Source organism: Stylophora pistillata, chromosome 5, assembly GCF_964205215.1.
Source record: "Stylophora pistillata chromosome 5, jaStyPist1.2, whole genome shotgun sequence".
NCBI classification, from domain to species: Eukaryota; Metazoa; Cnidaria; class Anthozoa; order Scleractinia; family Pocilloporidae; genus Stylophora; species Stylophora pistillata.
This window is the reverse complement of record NC_142523.1, coordinates 40,164,699-40,182,833: the sequence shown is the minus strand read 5'-3', so window position 1 is coordinate 40,182,833 and position 18,135 is coordinate 40,164,699. Positions and strand designations below refer to the sequence as shown.

The 18,135-nt window shown below is 36.3% G+C and overlaps 1 long non-coding RNA gene across 1 annotated transcript; it reads right to left on the bottom strand.

Moving 5' to 3' along the window:
* Positions 1–1,243: 1,243 nt before the first annotated feature.
* On the bottom strand, positions 1,244–13,444 carry LOC111335756 (uncharacterized). Its single transcript, XR_002695377.2, has 3 exons — positions 10,376–13,444; positions 9,593–9,673; positions 1,244–1,705 (listed from the first exon to the last, which is right to left on the bottom strand). It is a non-coding gene; the product is annotated as an uncharacterized LOC111335756 (long non-coding RNA).
* Between the last annotated feature and the right edge of the window lie 4,691 nt (positions 13,445–18,135).

The following is an 18,135-nucleotide window of genomic DNA, read 5'->3' as shown; positions in this document are numbered from 1 at the left end:
AAAAGGAGACTCGGCATCAGCGCCGTCACGATTTGCTTCAACTGATATTGTTGTCCGTTTTTCGCGTCGCATTTGATGCACAATTCCACCGGCTATGTTCTAAAACAATTGGTTCATGCTTTCAGCTGTGCACTATCGAGTTATGGAGCACGTGGGAAGTTTGGAGAGCACTCAAGAAGCTAGAGTTGCCCTCGGCTATCGCCTCGGGCAACTCTTACGCTTCTCTCGTGCTCTCCAAACTTCCCGCGTGCTCCATAACTCGATAGTGCGCGCTAAAGCATGAACCAATTGTTAATTATCGCAAGTTTTGTTTTCTCTGAATTAGCGAAAACATTTTGACTGGAGCCTAATTGTAAAATGTCTCGGCTCTTGTAACTGAAACCAAATTAAGATTTATATGCTCCAACAATGATAAGATTGTATTTTCTAAAATTGCTCTATGAATTCAGTTTGACTTGAACCTTTGCAATCTGGGCGTACCATTTCTTAGCTCTGACGATTGAAATAAAATACAAATACTGATTTCAATTACTCTATTTGTCGCGTTTTCAATACAAGTCTTTAAGGTATGGATGGAGGTTTTAATGACAAATATACATTTTTGGCTTGATCAAGGAAAGAAATTAAAGAATTAACTTTTATGGTTAAAACCAAAGTGGAAAATAGAAAACAGGTCTGTTACAATTGACGACTCTATTTCGCTGCGCCAATTAGCGCAAAAGTTTTTCCTGTATTACACTAGATAGCTGACTTTATTTAAGATCTTTTTTCTAGAAACAGCATCATGGCAAACCATAGTTAAAGGAAAAAGACATCGGCTTTATAAAATTTCGCCATGATGCTCTCTTATCTTTAGCTGCTAAACAGCATCTCGTGCCCGAAGAAATTGCGTTCAAAAGTTTTGCGAAAGAGATCAGAACTTAATTTTTTTCCGCTGGAAAAGAAATTGGCATCTAGTATGAGATTTTTTTCGCACGAGATGCAGTTTAAACAATTTTTTGGCGGGAAATTTGAGAAAAAACCTTGTTAAAAATTTTTGCCCAGAAAGTTGCCAGGGGAAACTCTGTGCAAATTGTCAAGATTTTCCCGCCAAAAGTCTTGGTATATATACGACAAATTTTTCTTGACACTTTTCTATTAATTTAATTCAAAATTACTTATCTACTTAAAGAGATTTTAAAATATTTGCTGATAGAAACACTTGTTTGTTATTGAGTGGCTATTGTAAAAGACAATATAAGGATTGCACGAACTGAAAAATGACTTTATTTTCACTGACTTCTTTATTAGAATACAACAAAATAGAAACAAAGTCTATTGACATCTGAAGAATTACAAGAGAAATAGTACGAATTCAAAAAAAAAAATTCGGCGCATGCGTTGTTTTGAGCACCGTATTTTTTCTAAGTTTTTTGGCGGGAAAATTGGCCACATTTGAACAGAAGTTACTTACAGAACGAATAAAAAAAATTGGCGCACGCGTATTAGAAGCCTCCCGTATTTTTTCCGGGAGATTTTAATTTTTTTTTTTACATTTGTCTTCAAGTCCAGTTAGTTGTAAGCGTTGACTCGCCGCATTCTTGAGAAAAATGTATTATGCTTGTATTGTTTCCTCGGATTGAATCTTCTATCTTCGATGGAGTAAAAGTCTTTCTTGTTTGATTCACACTTGAAGAACCAGAAGTATACACAAGACGGACTAGTACTGCAAGATAGTAAAAATAAAGGATACATCACCAAACAGCAGTTTAATTTTTTTACAGAAACAACAACTTTACGCGAGATTTAAGCAGCATTATTAATTTATTGACTGTGCTATGCATGAACGTATCCTGAATCCTGCAATAAACCTAAACGTAATTCTTGTTATTAATTCGAAGAATTTGTTGATGTTGCCGTTGAAATTCCTCTGATATCATAACAGAATTAAAAAATAAATATCTCATAAACTGAGTTCTGAAATTTGGTTTTCGTCCCCAATCAATTGTCGAGTCAAAATTTAACTTTAAACAGATCAAATGCTGTGCTCTTTTGTTCATACTGTCCATAAAAAGCCTTTGAAATGTCAAATGGACAAACTTTTTGCAAACCTCTGTTCGCCGAATAAAAACACGCATTTTCAATTGTCTAAAAATTGGTGACTATTCAAATAACAATGAAAACTAAATTCCCGAGCCAGGTTTCTTTTTCTTTTTTTAGCGCAAAAAACTGCATTTTAAATCATTTTTTTACAAACTAGTTGAGTTTGTGAAGGTTATAATGTCATTTCGTTATCGTTCGCTTTGTTTCCTTTTAAGCGACCAAATGCGGCAAGATCGGCTGCATAGCTACAAAGTTTATCATGCCCTTAATTCAGTTCTTGCCTTGAAGAAACAATAAATTGCCTTTGGGATAACATGTACATCTTTGTTTTACAAAAGTATGGTGTTACATGAGAATCTTTGCCAAATTTTATTTTCTTATCTATATTTTCAACAATAATGCTTTAGAAATTTCAGGTTTCTCTTCGCTGAATAAAAACATGCATATACATTCTTTGGCATGAAAACAAGCGAATACTTGAATCAAATTAAATGAAAATGGAATCTCTGGACGATGTGTTTTTATTTTTGTTATTCCTGTGGCAACATACAATTTTAAAATCATTCTCTTTAAAAAAAAATTGAGTATCTGAAAGTCCATATTAATATTTCAAATTTCCAAATTAAATGCTGCACTCTTCAAATACATTTTTGGCTGGAAAGCCTAGAGCATGTCAGATTAAAGATTCGTTTAACTTATCATGCAAGTTTCTTTCCGCTAAATAAAAGCATGCATATAGATCCCCTCGTGCGTAGGTGAAACTCAGTGAATATTTGAATGACAATAAAACAGAATCCCTAAGCGAATTTTTTTCGTTTGATTTCTTCTTTTTAAGAGTGACTACATATATTTTCAAAATAACTTTCGGCAAGATTTCCGTATGACCCCATACAATTCTTGGATAAAAGAAAAACAACAGATTACCTTTGGGACTTCGGCTTTGATTTTGATTGGTATGGGGTTATAGGAAATCTTTCCTAACTTTGTACCAAATAATTGTGTTTCTGAAAGCTTGGATTCTATTTCCTATCGTTAGTCGAGTACAGTAATCTTTTATGTGGTTAACTGCTCTGATCTAGTTCAGATTTTCGATGAAAAAGACAAAAAAGACGAAAAAGATGAAAAAGTCTAAAAGGGTCAGATCGCATAATCCTGCTTTGTTTTTGCATAATTTTGTTCGTTGAATAAACAAATGTTCAGTTATATCCTCTCGCTCGAAAATAAGTGGGCGACGTTATACTGAGAAAAAAAAGCTGCAAACTGTTCTTGAGAGAATTATTTTCCAGAAATAACTTCGACTCATATGTTTGTTTAAAAATTTCAGCTAACATTCTGGTGATTTAAAACTCTTTTAAACAGTGCTTGATATGAAGTAAAGTATCCTATTCCTGAGATGAATTTGTTCCACGTGAACGTTTTTGAGTCATTTTTAATTGTTTTCATTTAAAACTGGACTTCATCACCTTCCCGATATCTAAATGAACACAAACTGAGCTATATACAACATCTAACCGTTATCATTCATTATGTATGTTCAAACTATTTCTCTGGACTACCCTGAATATTTCTCGAGATACCAGCCAAAACTCTGCATTTTTGGTAAGAAAAGAATAAATATGTTCGTCTCGAGTCTAAAGTTTACATGAAATATCTGGGCGTTCTTATTGATCAGAATCTCTCTTGGAAATACCACATTGATACTATTGTTACAACAATTAGTAAAAATGTTGGGCTACTTGCAAAGCTACGCCACTCTGTACCTCGCCAAATACTATTGAATATCAACAAGTCATCAATTCACCCTTATTACACGACTCGGGCAGTCAGAGGGCCAATAACTAAAATCAACCAAGCAAAATGCTCTATTGCCGGTCCAATATTCCCTAAGTATTGGACCGGGCACTGTCCCGAATGGTCCCGAATGATACCGCACTTGTGTCCCTTTGAACTTCAGTCGTATGATAAATCTCTTATTAACCAAGCTTGCTAGGGACCGTACTGGAAGAATATCGGCGCTCGGTCCGTACTGTCAAGACCTCGGGCCGATGTTCTCCCAGTACGGCTTTCGCGCTTGGTAAATAAGATATATTTATTGAACCTATGGTCTTGCTGAGCGCCTGGGGTCAGGCACGCAAGACTTATCTTAACAAAATTCTTATTCTTCAGAAAAGAGCCCTTCGTCTGCTGTACTTCGCAGACTAACATGACATGCAATTCCTTTATTTCTTATAGCAGACATAGTCCGTATCAACCCTAATGCACAATATCAATAATGATAAAGCCTCAGCAAACATACTAAATCTATTTAAGAAAACGTCTAATATTCATTCATACAATACACGATGGTTTACGTCTGGAAAGTTTTATGTTAAAACTTCCAGACTAGAAATACAAAACGATTTCTTCTCTCGGATCGGAGTAAAGCTGTGGAATAAGATACCAAGCTGTATAACGGATCTCCCAAAGAAAGCTTTCATAGTAATAATAATAATAATAATAATAATAATAATAATAATAATAATAATAATAATAATAATATTTAACGAGGGAGCCCAACTCGCCATGGCGGTTTTCAGTGGGGCACTCATATTCAAGAAAGTCCTTCCCAAATTGCTATTTGATATCATAACTATATTCAAACCCCCATGATCATTACAAAAGTAGATACACAGATACACTTAAGTTTAAAATTAAGTCTTATTGTGTAAGTAACGACTCCTTGTCCCTAGATACCCGGTAATTTGGCTGTTGTTTTTGCTCCTAATGTGCTGTCTGAATACGGAAAACAGTTATTCAGGTACTTGTCTTGCCCCGCCACGATTAGCTTTCTAGCTATCTGCGGGGTAAACTATCCCACTTTTATTTTATGTAAAAAGACCAAGGAATAAAAATTGTCAATTGTCAAAATACCTCTTTCGGTAAAGATCATTAGAGTATCCAGTTTTAAAAAATTGATACAACACAGGAAAGTAATATGATAATAACAATTTTTGGACCAAGAAAGAATCATCAATTGTTGTGAAGAATTCTAACCACTATGTTCCTTACTGATATTGATAATAATAATAATAATAATAATAATAATATAACTTTTATTCACTATAATCACTAAAAGTATTTACAAAAATTATGATGAAATGCTTAAAAATCGAAAACAAATACGTGAAAATGTCCAGTAAAAATCCCAGAAAAAGCTCATGGATACACACTTCTTATAATAATTATAATGATCATAATTAAGGTATAAATATTACATATAATAATAACAATAATAATAATAATAATAATAATGATGATGATAAAAAATATTTCGAAAATTTGATGTCATCTTTTCGAGAAATCTCTTCTTATGGGAAATATTACTTTGAGTTTAATCTTAGTCTCAAGAGCTAAAGGCCTTGTTAAATAAAAAGCAAAAAGGTTTTTTTCAGTTCGCGGTAAACTATGAACAAAAAAATATATCTCTTTTGTAAGATAATTTTTATTTTGGTGTTGACATGGCTAACTGTAGCATTCAGGCGAAGATTATTATTAAATGAAGGAAATTACCTTCATTGAACGACATGAAAACAAAAAGATCAAAACTATTGAGTCTATCCGAGATATGAAAAAAAATAATTGAAAATAATTTTAAAAAAATTTGAATCTTTAGAGAACATCCATTTGTTTTCTACTTCAAGAGCTGAGACACCTAACCACAGGGGCTCAGAAAGTACCGTTTTTATGAAACCAAACAATTCCTTTTTAACTGAAGAGACCATTACGCCGATCAGAAATCGTAACAGCGTTCTAGAGGAAGAAAGATTGGGAGAGATATACATTTTAGTGATACTGTGATTTATTTTAGCCTCCATCAGGATATTTGAGGCTCTCAACTAGTCTGGCTTTATGTGGTTAACTGCTCTGATCTAGTTCAGATTTTCGATGAAAAAGACGAAAAAGTCTAAAAGGGTCGGATCGCATAATCCTGCTTTGTTTTTGCATAATTTTGTTCGTTGAATAAACAAATGTTCAGTTACATCCTCACGCTCGAAAATAAGTGGGCGACGTTATACTGAGAAAAAAAAGCTGCAAACTGTTCTTGAGAGAATTATTTTCCGAAAATAACTTCGACTTCTGTATTTGTTTAAAAATTTCAGCTAACATTCTGGTGATTTAAAACTCTTTTAAACAGTGCTTGATATGAAGTAAAGTATCCTATTCCTGAGATGAATTTGTTCCACGTGAACATTTTTGAGTCATTGTTAATTGTTTTTATTTAAAACTGGACTTCATCACCTTCCCGATATCTAAATGAACACAAACTGAGCTATATACAGCATCTAACCGTTATCATTCATTATGTATGTTCAAACTATTTCTCTAGACTACACTGAATATTTCTCGAGATACCAGCCAAAACTCTGCATTTTTGATAAGAAAAGAATAAATATGTTCGTCTCGAGTCTAAAGTTTACATGAAATATCTGGGCGTTCTTATTGATCAGAATCTCTCTTGGAAATACCACATTGATACTATTGTTACAACAATTAGTAAAAATGTTGGGCTACTTGCAAAGCTACGCCACTCTGTACCTCGCCAAATACTATTGAATATCTACAAGTCATTAATTCACCCTTATTACACGACTCGGGCAGTCAGAGGGCCAATAACTAAAATCAACCAAGCAAAATGCTCTATTGCCGGTCCAATATTCCCTAAGTATTGGACCGGGCACTGTCCCGAATGGTCCCGAATGATACCGCACTTGTGTCCCTTTGAACTTCAGTCGTATAATAAATCTCTTATTAACCAAGCTTGCTAGGGACCGTACTGGAAGAATATCGGCGCTCGGTCCGTACTGTCAAGACCTCGGGCCGATGTTCTCCCAGTACGGCCCTCGCGGTTGGTTAATGAGATATATTCATTGAACCTATGGTCTTGCTGAGCGCCTGGGGTCAGGCACGCAAGACTTATCTTAACAAAATTCTTATTCTTCAGAAAAGAGCCCTTCGTCTGCTGTACTTCGCAGACTAACATGACATGCAATTCCTTTATTTCTTATAGCAGACATAGTCCGTATCAACCCTAATGCACAATATCAATAATGATAAAGCCTCAGCAAACATACTAAATCTATGTTAGAAAACGTCTAATATTCATTCATACAATACACGATGGTTTACGTCTGGAAAGTTTTATGTTAAAACTTCCAGACTAGAAATACAAAACGATTTCTTCTCTCGGATCGGAGTAAAGCTGTGGAATAAGATACCAAGCTGTATAACGGATCTCCCAAAGAAAGCTTTCATAGTAATAATAATAATAATAATAATAATAATAATAATAATAATAATAATAATAATAATTAACGAGGGAGCCCAACTCGCCATGGCGGTTTTCAGTGGGGCACTCATATTCAAGAAAGTCCTTCCCAAATTGCTATTTGATATCATAACTATATTCAAATCCCCATGATCATTACAAAAGTAGATACATAGATACACCTTCTAAGTTTAAAATTAAGTCTTATTGTGTAAGTAACGACTCCTTGTCCCTAGATACCCGGTAATTTGGCTGTTGTGTTTGCTCCTAATGTGCTGTCTGAATACGGAAAACAGTTATTCAGGTACTTGTCTTGCCCCGCCACGATTAGCTTTCTAGCTATCTGCGGGGTAAACTATCCCACTTTTATTTTATGTAAAAAGATCAAAGAATAAAATTTGTCAATTGTCAAAATACCTCTTTCGGTAAAGATCATTAGAGTATCCAATTTTAAAAAATTGATGCAACACAGGAAAGTAATATGATAATAACAATTTTTGGACCAAGAAAGAATCATCAATTGTTCTGAAGAATTTCATTCTGCTTTGGTTTTAGCCAAAAGAGTTACTAACCACTATGTTCCTTACTGATACTGATAATAATAATAATAATAATAATAATAGTAATAATAATAATAATAATAATGATGCGCGAGCTGGTGGGAGGCAGAAGCACAGACGTACTGCGAAAGATGCAGAGGGCAGTGCTCTCGGGCACGCTGAATATTACCCGGACTTTCAAGGTGGCAGTTTGACTTTCTGTTAGAAGGAGGACCGTAGACACAACGGAAAAGCTTTTTAGGATTAGTTAATGTACACTTATTTTTTTACTCCATGGCTCACAGGTTACGGTTTTCGCGCTGTGCTGCCTGATTAGAATGTAGCATTCAGTTGATTTCTCTGCGACATAATAATAATAATAATGATGATGATGATAAAAAATATTTCGAAAATTTGATGTCATCTGAGAAATCTCTTCCTATGGGAAATATTACTTTGAGTTTGATCTTAGTCTCACGAGCTAAAAGCCTTGTTAAATAAAAAGCAAAAAGGTTTTTTTTCAGTTCACGGTAAACTATGAACAAAAAAAGATATCTCTTTTGTTAAAATAATTTTTATTTTGGTGTTAACATGGCTAACTGTAGCATTCAGGCGAAGATTATTATTAAATGAAGGAAATTACCTTAATTGAACGACATGAAAACAAAAAGATCAGAGCTATTGAGTCTATCCGATATATGGAAAATAGTTATTGAAAATAATTTTAAAAAAATTTGAACTTTTAGAGAACATGCATTTGTTTTCTACTTCAAAAGCTGAGACACCTAACCACAGGGGCTCAGAAAGTACCGTTTTTATGAAACCAAACAATTCCTTTTTAACTGAAGAGACCATTACGCCCATCAGAAATCGTAACAGCGTTCTAGAGGAAAAAAGATTGGGAGAGATATACATTTTGGTGATAATGTGATTTATTTTAGCCTCGATCAGGATATTTGAGGCTCTCAACTAGTCTGGCTTCATTTTTTGATAAGAAGAATTTAACAAAATTAGCGTGTAGTGAAAGGCAGTTTTGGACCATATCATATTTTAGTTTTAACCTGAAGAACGAAGACATTCAGCATCTAGGCTCTACGAATTTGTTCTGATCTCGATGAAAAATATCAGATCGATTTGTTTATCAGAGATTTATAAGAATTCTGGGTAATGGTGATGTAAGTACTTAGAATATGACAGATTTTTTTTCCGTCTCAACTTCTTGGTGTCAGGCTAACCGATTAAACAATTCTGCATTGTAAAACCTGTGCAATTTTTAAAGATGAATATCGTCCAATTGAAAGTATAAAATGGATATCTGAGTTCGTTCTGCACTTTGTAACCTGATCCTCAATTAAAGGGGTATTCGATAGATGGTCATAATGTCATGATATCTAAAAGGTAATTCTTTGACACCAGTGCTTTTTCATCGAAAGAAAAGAGATGAACAACGCTGTAAACTATTGAAAAGCGGTTCAATCAGAAAGATATCTAAGAAATCAGACATCGAAGAAATTACATTTGATTCTTTGTTTGCAATTTTTCTTTATTTTCGACTCTCAAATGTTTTGAATTGGAGACTGTTAAATCCAGGTTTAAGTGTTTAATGCAGGCAACACTCAATCAGGCAATGCAAAGAACTTCGTTTCAAAAGAAATTAAACACTAACCTTGTTAGAAGTTATCCTTTTTTAATCTTGGCTTGAATTGCCTGATCTCCAGAAGCTCTTTAATTCCATGTTTGACGCTTTCTGCCAGGGAAGAAACGAGAAAGAGCTTATGATTATGTGCATAACCACCATTAGGAAAACACTGTTTATTTTGAACTCTATAACCCGTAAAAAGCTTAGTCTTTCTTTACGAGGCCAAATATACATATCAAAATGCGGCAAGTATGGATAAAAAGTATGGACATGAAAAGAGATAAATAAATTATAATTTGAATATATCAACAAAGTTGAAATGGTAAATTGGCCACCGTTACGATTATAAAAGCTGACGTTTCGAGCGTTAGCCCGTCGTCGGAGCGAATGGGTTCGCTCCGATGAAGGGCTAACGCTCGAAACGTCAGCTTTTATAATCGCAACGGTGGCCAATTTACCATTTCAACTTTGTTGATATATTCAAATTATTTCGTTACCCCCACCGACGCAGCTCCGAACAGTTTCTTTAGAAACTATCAGCCTTTATTCACTAATAAATACATTAGTTATCAAAATATGACAACAATAAATTACAGATTTCTCACTGTTGCCCGCATGATCACGTGGCTCAAGAAGAAGTGACATGGCGGCCGCTACTAAGAAGTTGCCATATTTTGTATCATGTATGACAAGCTAATCCTTTTTCACATCCAGCTATCCAATTTAAAATGATTTTTAGGGCGACGATATCGATGGGACACACGGACACTGTACTTCTATCAAAAATGTATTTATGCGTTGGTTATTTACCTCAAGAAGAATCGTGACAAAATGACTTCCATGAATCCTCGACGTCCAATTTGAACCACCTAGGTCAGCAACGTCAAGAAACACACGCCAAACTTAACAGAGCGGACCATATGTAAGGTTACAACGTCGAAATGATGTGTTTCGTGGCCCCAGAGAAGCTGAAAAAGACGCTGAAATTTCTTGTAGTTCTTGCCTCTTTCCACGTGCAAGACTGCTCGTAGAAATTAATATCAATATTTGAAAATCATTTGTAATTCAAATGAGTTTTCCGACTTTGTAAGAGGGGGCGAAAAGCATCGAATGGCTCTTGAGACACTTTCGTTCACTTCGAAAAACGAAAGAGGTTTTTTGGTTGAAGACTCATTCTTAACATAGTTGGGAAACCTCTTTAGAGAGGTGCATATAACGTTTAAATTGAAGAAATGTTAACTCGAACTAAGATAAAATAGAGCCTTGAACAGAAACATATTCGGCTTGCTAAATTTACCCTGTTGCTTCTATCAAACAAATAATCATTTACATTTCGTTTTGTATAATTGAAGAATCTGTTGCCATGAAAGATGTTTTTTCATTGTCTTAATGATCTAAGAAAGAAACTTTAAATCGTTTGCCTCAGGATGTAAAGTCACCAGTAATCGTACCGAGATTGCGACATTTGGTCTGCTGTATCGCTTGCCCTATTTAAGTCGATGTAATCACTTCAGTGTTTACCTATCGCTGTACATCTACGTAGCATGATGAAGTTCGATGCTGTTGTTGCGTTTGGTGTAGTATCCTTGCTGAATTTTGACCCCAACAAGTTCAGTCAGATCCCTTTGGAGTCCTATTTTTGAAACAGAATCTAAACGAAAGGCATTTTTGGAAGAGTACCATCAAGCAGACTAAGTTTCCGTGTTTTGTCCATTAATAGCAGAGCTGATTGTCTCTTCTTGTGTTAACGTAGACTAGGATCCATCTATGAAGGCTCTCTCACTAAGTTTCCTAAAATAATTTTTTCGATTGGGCGCAAGATATCATATTCATATTTTTGCGCTGTGAGCGCAGCGCAAACGTCAATTCTCAGGCTAAGTCTATCAGGTAATTGCACCTTGTTACTGGAGCTGCCTGTAAATAGAAAAAAAAATGCTTTCTACGCTTGGTGTGAGATCCTTTTATGCCACAGCAGCATGTTTGTGGAACAGTTTGCCCGCTGAATTAAGTGCTATCCCATCATTGACAATTTTAAATCGCAATCTTAAGACCCATCTTTTGGTCGGGTTTTTCTTTAACAGTTTTAGACCAGAAATTTATTTTATTTAATTTTTTATCAAAATTATTTAATCTGATTTGTTTTATTCTATGGTAAGTCTAATTTAAATTTTACGTGGTGTACTCAGATTGTTGTAGAACAGTTTTCAAGGTGAATCAATGTAAAGTGTTTCTAATCATTTCTATTTAAATAGCGCTGTGGAAATACTCGTATTATTATCATTATATTATTATTATTATTTCTGAAATTCTTTTAATACGAACTAGTAGTTGCCTTCGCGATTTTTATATGTAGGTCGTTTTTGTTATCAAAGTTAGTTTGGGTCTGATACGAGTCTGATCCTAGAGAACCGCATTATTATGATTATTATTGTTGTTGTCATCATCGTTACTAACCGAAGCATGTATCCAATAGCTTTTCTTAGATTTTTATCAGACATTTTAAGCCTTTTAACATGATTTTTGTAGATTTTTAGTGATTATGTCAAATAAAGTATTATCATTATTATTATTATCATTGTTATTATTATTATTGTTATCATTATTATTAGACCCTACTTTTCGTGCGCCACACTCTCAAAACTGCACACGGAGTTCTAACTTCTCTTCATTTTGTATTTGACTCGCGCGACGGACTTCGCCGAAAAGGAAGGACTGTTCGTAGTCTACTGAGTTACAGGGAACACATTGGCGAGCTACGCCATAACGAGGTCTAGATAAAAGGCCTTTTGTGTACTACGAGGACATTCAGTGTTCGATACGTGGGGAAAAAGGGTTGCAGTAGTTTAAAGGAGTAAATTACATTGCTCATGACAGAGAAAAAAAAATTCAAGCTTTCTACAGGAGTCTTCACGCCATTTTTATTTCAAAAAGAATCATTTTGACGTCTAAAAGATAATACATCACAAATTCTAAATACCATACGCATATCAGAGACTACTTGGCGTATAAGCGTAACACGCGAGAAACAGAGAGAGAGCAGACTCCCAGATGACTTTCACGCGCGTTAAGTCTCGTTCGCTCGCTGATTTTCCCGAGAAAAGCACTCAGGCCATAATTTAAGGAGTTATTCCGTGCTATTTCGTTTCTGTGAACAGTTTTGAGTAATCATAAGTCAAAAGGAGACAATTTCAATGTAACTCTTACATGTAGGGTTAAAAATTTAATCATGGCAATGGCAAAACTCGCCAAAAAAATTATTTCTCGTGGAAACTTTTTTGGTGGAACTAACAGAGATTTCTCCATTATTATTGTAGACAATATGTAACCCCCTACGGTTGCTCGTTACATACACAAGGTATACGTCTCCACTAACCGCCGATTTCCTAACTTAAACACTAATAGCTGTTATGAGAAATTAGCCACCAATGACTGATTTGATATTTTGGGGACTAGTGGCCGTTTAAAGGCTTCAGCCGCTAGCAGCCGATTTAAGACTTTGGCAAAAAGTGGCCGATTTCCGATTTTCGTTAGAAGTGGCCGTTTTTGGCCATAAATGGCAGACTAGCGATTTTGGCCACTAGTGACCGATTTGCAATTTTGGCCACTAGTGACCGATTTGCAATTTTGGCCACTAGTGACCGATTTGCAATTTTGGCCACTAGTGGCCGATTTGCTATTTTAGCCACTAGTGGCCGATTTGCTATTTTAGCCACTAGTGGCAGATTTGAAATTTTGGCCTCTAGTGGCCGATTTGCAATTTTGGCCACAAGTGGCCGATTTGGGATTCTGGCCACTAGTGACAGATTTGGAATTTTAGCCTCTAGTGGCAGATTTGCCATCGTGGCCACTAGAGGCAGATTTGCGATTTCGCCCACTAATAACCGATTTGGGATTTTGCCTACTTGTAGCAGATTTGGTATTTTGGCCAGTAATGACCGATACTCATAGTCTTAAAATAAGTGAGAAGAATTTGCTACCTTTCAATAATCAAAAAATGGATAGATATTCTAGTCTTCTCGGATAAGGACGAATAAACCGTAGGCCCCGTCTCCTGCAGGGTTAGGGGTAGGAGACGTTAATTTCCCGCGCACGAGATTACTGTGTAGTGGATGTCCTCCCCTGGGGTGGGATGGGTGGGAATTGGCCCTGAAAAGCCTCCCTGGGGAGTGGTCAAGTAACGTATGTATGTATGCATGTATGTATGTATGTATGTATGTATGTATGTATGTATGTATGTATGTATGTATATTTGCGATTTTTGCCACTGGTGGCAGATTTGCCATTTTTGCCACTAGAGGCAGATTTGCCGTTTTGGCCATTAGTGGCAGATTTGGGATTTTGGCCAGTAGCTACCGATTTGATATTTTGGCCACCAGTATGTAGTATTTGGGATTTTGGCCACTAGTTTCCGATTTGGGATCTTGGCCACTAGTGACAGATTTGCGATTTTGGCCACTATTGGCCGATTTGCGAATTTGACCACTAGTGGCAGATCTACGATTTTGGCCACTAGTGGTCAATTCTGGGATTTTGGCCACTAGTGGCAGATTTGCGATTTTGGCCACTAGGGGCTAGGGGCAGATTTGCAATTTTGGCCACTAGTAGCAGATACACGATTTTTGGCCACTAGTAACCGATTTGGGATTTTTGCCACTAGTGGCAGATGCGATTTTGGCCACTTGTGGCAAATTTTCCATTTTGGCCACTAGGGGCAGATTTGCGATTTTGGCCACTAGCTAATGGCGGATTTGCGATTTTGGCCACTAGCAACCGATTTGGGATTTTGACCACTAGTGGCAGATTTGCGATTTTGGCTACTTGTGGCAGATCTGCCATTTTGGCCACTAGGGGCCGATTTGCGATTTTGGCTACTAATGGCAGATTTGCGATTTTTGCCACTAGTAGCCGCTTTGGTATTCAGGCCACTAGTGGCAAATTTGTCATTTTGGTCACTAATGGCAGATTTGTTATTTTAGCCACTAGTGGTCGATTTGCTCTTTTGGCCACTAGATGCCGATTTGCGGTTTTGGCCACTAGTGGCAGACTTGCGATTTTGGGCACTAGTTGCCGATTTGGGATTCTGGGCACTAGTGGCCGATTTGGGATTTTAGCCACTAGTGGGGGATTTGTCATTTTTGCCACTAGTCGCAGATTTGCGATTTTAGCCACTGCACTAGTGGCAGATTTCTGACTTGGCCACTAGTTGCCGATTTGTGATTTTGGCCAGTAGTGGTAGATCTCGGATTTTGGTCACTAGTGGTCGATTTTCGATTTTGGCCACTAGTGGCAGATTTTTTAATTTTGATTACTGGTGGCTTATTTGGGATTTTGATCACTTGTGGCAGATTTCTAATTTTTGTCACTGGTTGCCCATTTGGGATTTTTATCAGTAGTGGGAGATTTTCAATTTTGGTCACTAGTGGCCATTTGGGATTTTTGCAGCTAAATGCTGATTTGGGATTTTGGACATTAGTGGCAGACTTTTTATTTTAGTTATTTGTGGCCCATTTACGATTCTGGCCATTAGTGGCCGTTTTGGGATTTTGGCCACTAGTTGCAGATTTGTGATTTTAGCTAGAAGAGGCCAATTTGGGATTTTGACCCGCACTAGTGGCAGATTTGTGATTTTAGCCAGTGGTTGCCGATTTGGGATTTTGGCCACTACTTGCTCATTTGCGATTTTTGCCACTAGAAGCCGTTTTAGGATTTTGTCTTCTAGTGGTCGTTTTAGGATTTTGACTACTGGTGGCCGATTTGATATTTTAGCTAGTAGTGGCCATTTTGGGATCGTAGCCTTTTGTGGTTAAAAGGATTTGGACGGGAACAAACGGTGGTTCTATTAAGCTCTAAAACCTTGTTTTAGGGAGAGTTACCTAGCTACAGTGTTTGTACCTTTGCATCGTGGGAGTTTCTTGGGCTGGTTTAGCGCCGTTTGGCCCAGTTGCTAAGAGGAAAGGTCAACCGTAGAAACTGAAGACAAAATTTTTTTTTTTTAAAAAAAAATAAAAGAAATTAATTTTAAAAAACTACGTTAATATTAAAAAAGTAACAGTAATTGGCGACACGAATTCTTAATTAAAATATTTTAATTGCATAACTTGCAGTGACTGATTCGTGTCTCAAGAGGCAATATGGGAACGGGGTCATCTAAACTGCATCTGCTAACAAGTGACTGCTTACTTGCCCTCCTTTTTGCCCGGGGCAACTTTTTAATGCCCTCTGAAACTAACAGTCTCTTGATATTTCGATAGACGTTGCACGCTAAAGCACGGGATGCACTAGGTGCACGATCGCGAGTTGCTGAGGGTTCCCGAATCAGTTCAAGTAACTGCTTTTTTTCTCACACCATAGACATTGAAATTTCCAATTGCAATAATACTTTTCGAAAAATTTCGTGTTGCTTCATTTCATTTTGCTCTATATTGGCACCCTGGTTCAGTGCAAGACAACTGAGTCGAAAGCTGTTCCCATGATATTTGGTGGGAAAAAACGTGATTTCTCTTTTTTTGTTAACCATTTTGGCAGCAAATATTGTGACTTTCCTAGGATAGCACGAAAGACTTCCAACTTCTTTCTCTTTCTTTTCGACCTACTGTTAACGGCGGGGAAAACAGCAAATTGTTGCCGTTTTCATTATACCTTATTGTAAATGGCTGGAAAGGTACCAACCGGAAACGGAGTAACTCAAATCAGCCGCCTACAAAAAGCACATTTGATGAAATTAAAATGACTGTTGTTTCAAGATTTTCGTAAACAACTAAAAAACTAAAATATTAATAAACGAGGCTGTAAAAGGTTCGTCTTACCTCTTTAGGTATGGCCCAAAATGCTGTTGATATACTTTATTAAATATCGAAAAAAAAAAAAAAAGAAAAGAAAAGAAAACCGCTTTGTTTGCTAATAAAATAATTACAATTGATATCAGACCCATCGCATCTAAACTGATTTGTCTTGGTAAACAAGTGGAGTGAAAATAGAAAGTTTGTTCTATAAAAAGCCTAGTTTTACAGCTAGTTTTCTTGATCAATATATCCCATATATTAGAATTTTGCATGGGCCATGAGCAGCTTTGCCGGGCGACGATATTGAATACCTGGGGTGAATGAATCAACTAATCGTATCTTACAAATATCGATTCACTCTTTTATCGGTGCTCAGTAATATTGCCTGTGCTTTAGAAACATACCCTCAAGTTACCCTACGTTAACCAGTAAAAAAAAGTCTCGGTGAAAAAAACTACGGGTCAGGTTGACCGTTAACCAAAAAACGGCAAAGAAATTTATTTAATTGAAGGGCTTAAAAATTGACAAGTTAATCGTAAAAAATCTCTCTTTATCCCAACGAAAAGAAATTAACCGTAAGCCGTAGAGTTAAAATGGCCAAAATTTTTAAGCGATAGTCGTAAAAAGCCACCACCCCTTGGAGACCCTCGGCTGTCTTTTTCTTTATGCATGAGCATCCTAGCTGCTAAGCTCTTTAAAAGCAGCATTTGGGAATAATTCAGACATTGATCTTTCTATTCACCGGTTTCTGAAGGGAATGAATATATTTGCAGAGCTGAGGACCAGGCCTTATGGCAGGTGTTTTCCATGGGTAAATTTAATAATAGTAATAATAATAATAATAATAATAATAATGAAAAAAATGTATATTCGAATTTCACGGGAAAACGCGAAAGTTCAGCCGATTGTTTTGGGCCAGATTCATAATTTTATGTACATGACAATTCTTCTTATAATGAACTCTTCAACAAGCTAAAGGCCCACTAAAACGCTAAACATTTCATAAAAGAACCTTAATGCAAATTGTATCTTGCCATCAGTGTATCTGTTTGGCTTCCAGTAAAGCGAGCATTGGTGAATGATTAGCTCTAAATGATTACCTCTCCAGGTAAATTCTATCGATCACATTTTCACGCAATGTCTGGACTTGATCCAACGTCTAAGAAGATAAATTGAATACTAGTACATGCATTTCTTGTTCCTTTCCTCCGATTTGTGGGCAAAAAAAATTAATTTCAAATTGCTGCACTTATATTTTTCCTCTATCAAAAAGTAACATTTTCAAGAACGTATTCACGGAAACTGTCAATAAATTGCTTCATCCGGAAACCTCGCCCTTACCCCCTGTCGTTTTGGCGGAAACTACGGGTCTTTCCCGTTAAAAACAGACCTTGGACAATATGTGACAACACGAATATTAATACCACTCGGATAACGACCGGAAATAAACTGCACGTAGAAATTATGTGCCTTGATCGCTACTTCAACAATTTAAATCTCAAATAGTGCAACTTTGAAAAGGCCTTGTTGTTTGGTTAACACCGGCAAGTGCTTTCCTCTCCACTTTGAAACGGAATTTATTCGTTGTCACGAAAAGTTTGAACCAAAACAAAACAAAGATCGATATTTGTCACACAAAGTTGTTTTGGATTCGAGACAAGCCTGGGCATATCTGCTGCGTACTGCTATATTTTCGCGCCAAATGCACGAAATCGACTGGTTTAATTACGATATGTTAACAGTTTACAAATTCCCCCATTTAACACTCCTATTGACCTTAAATGATAT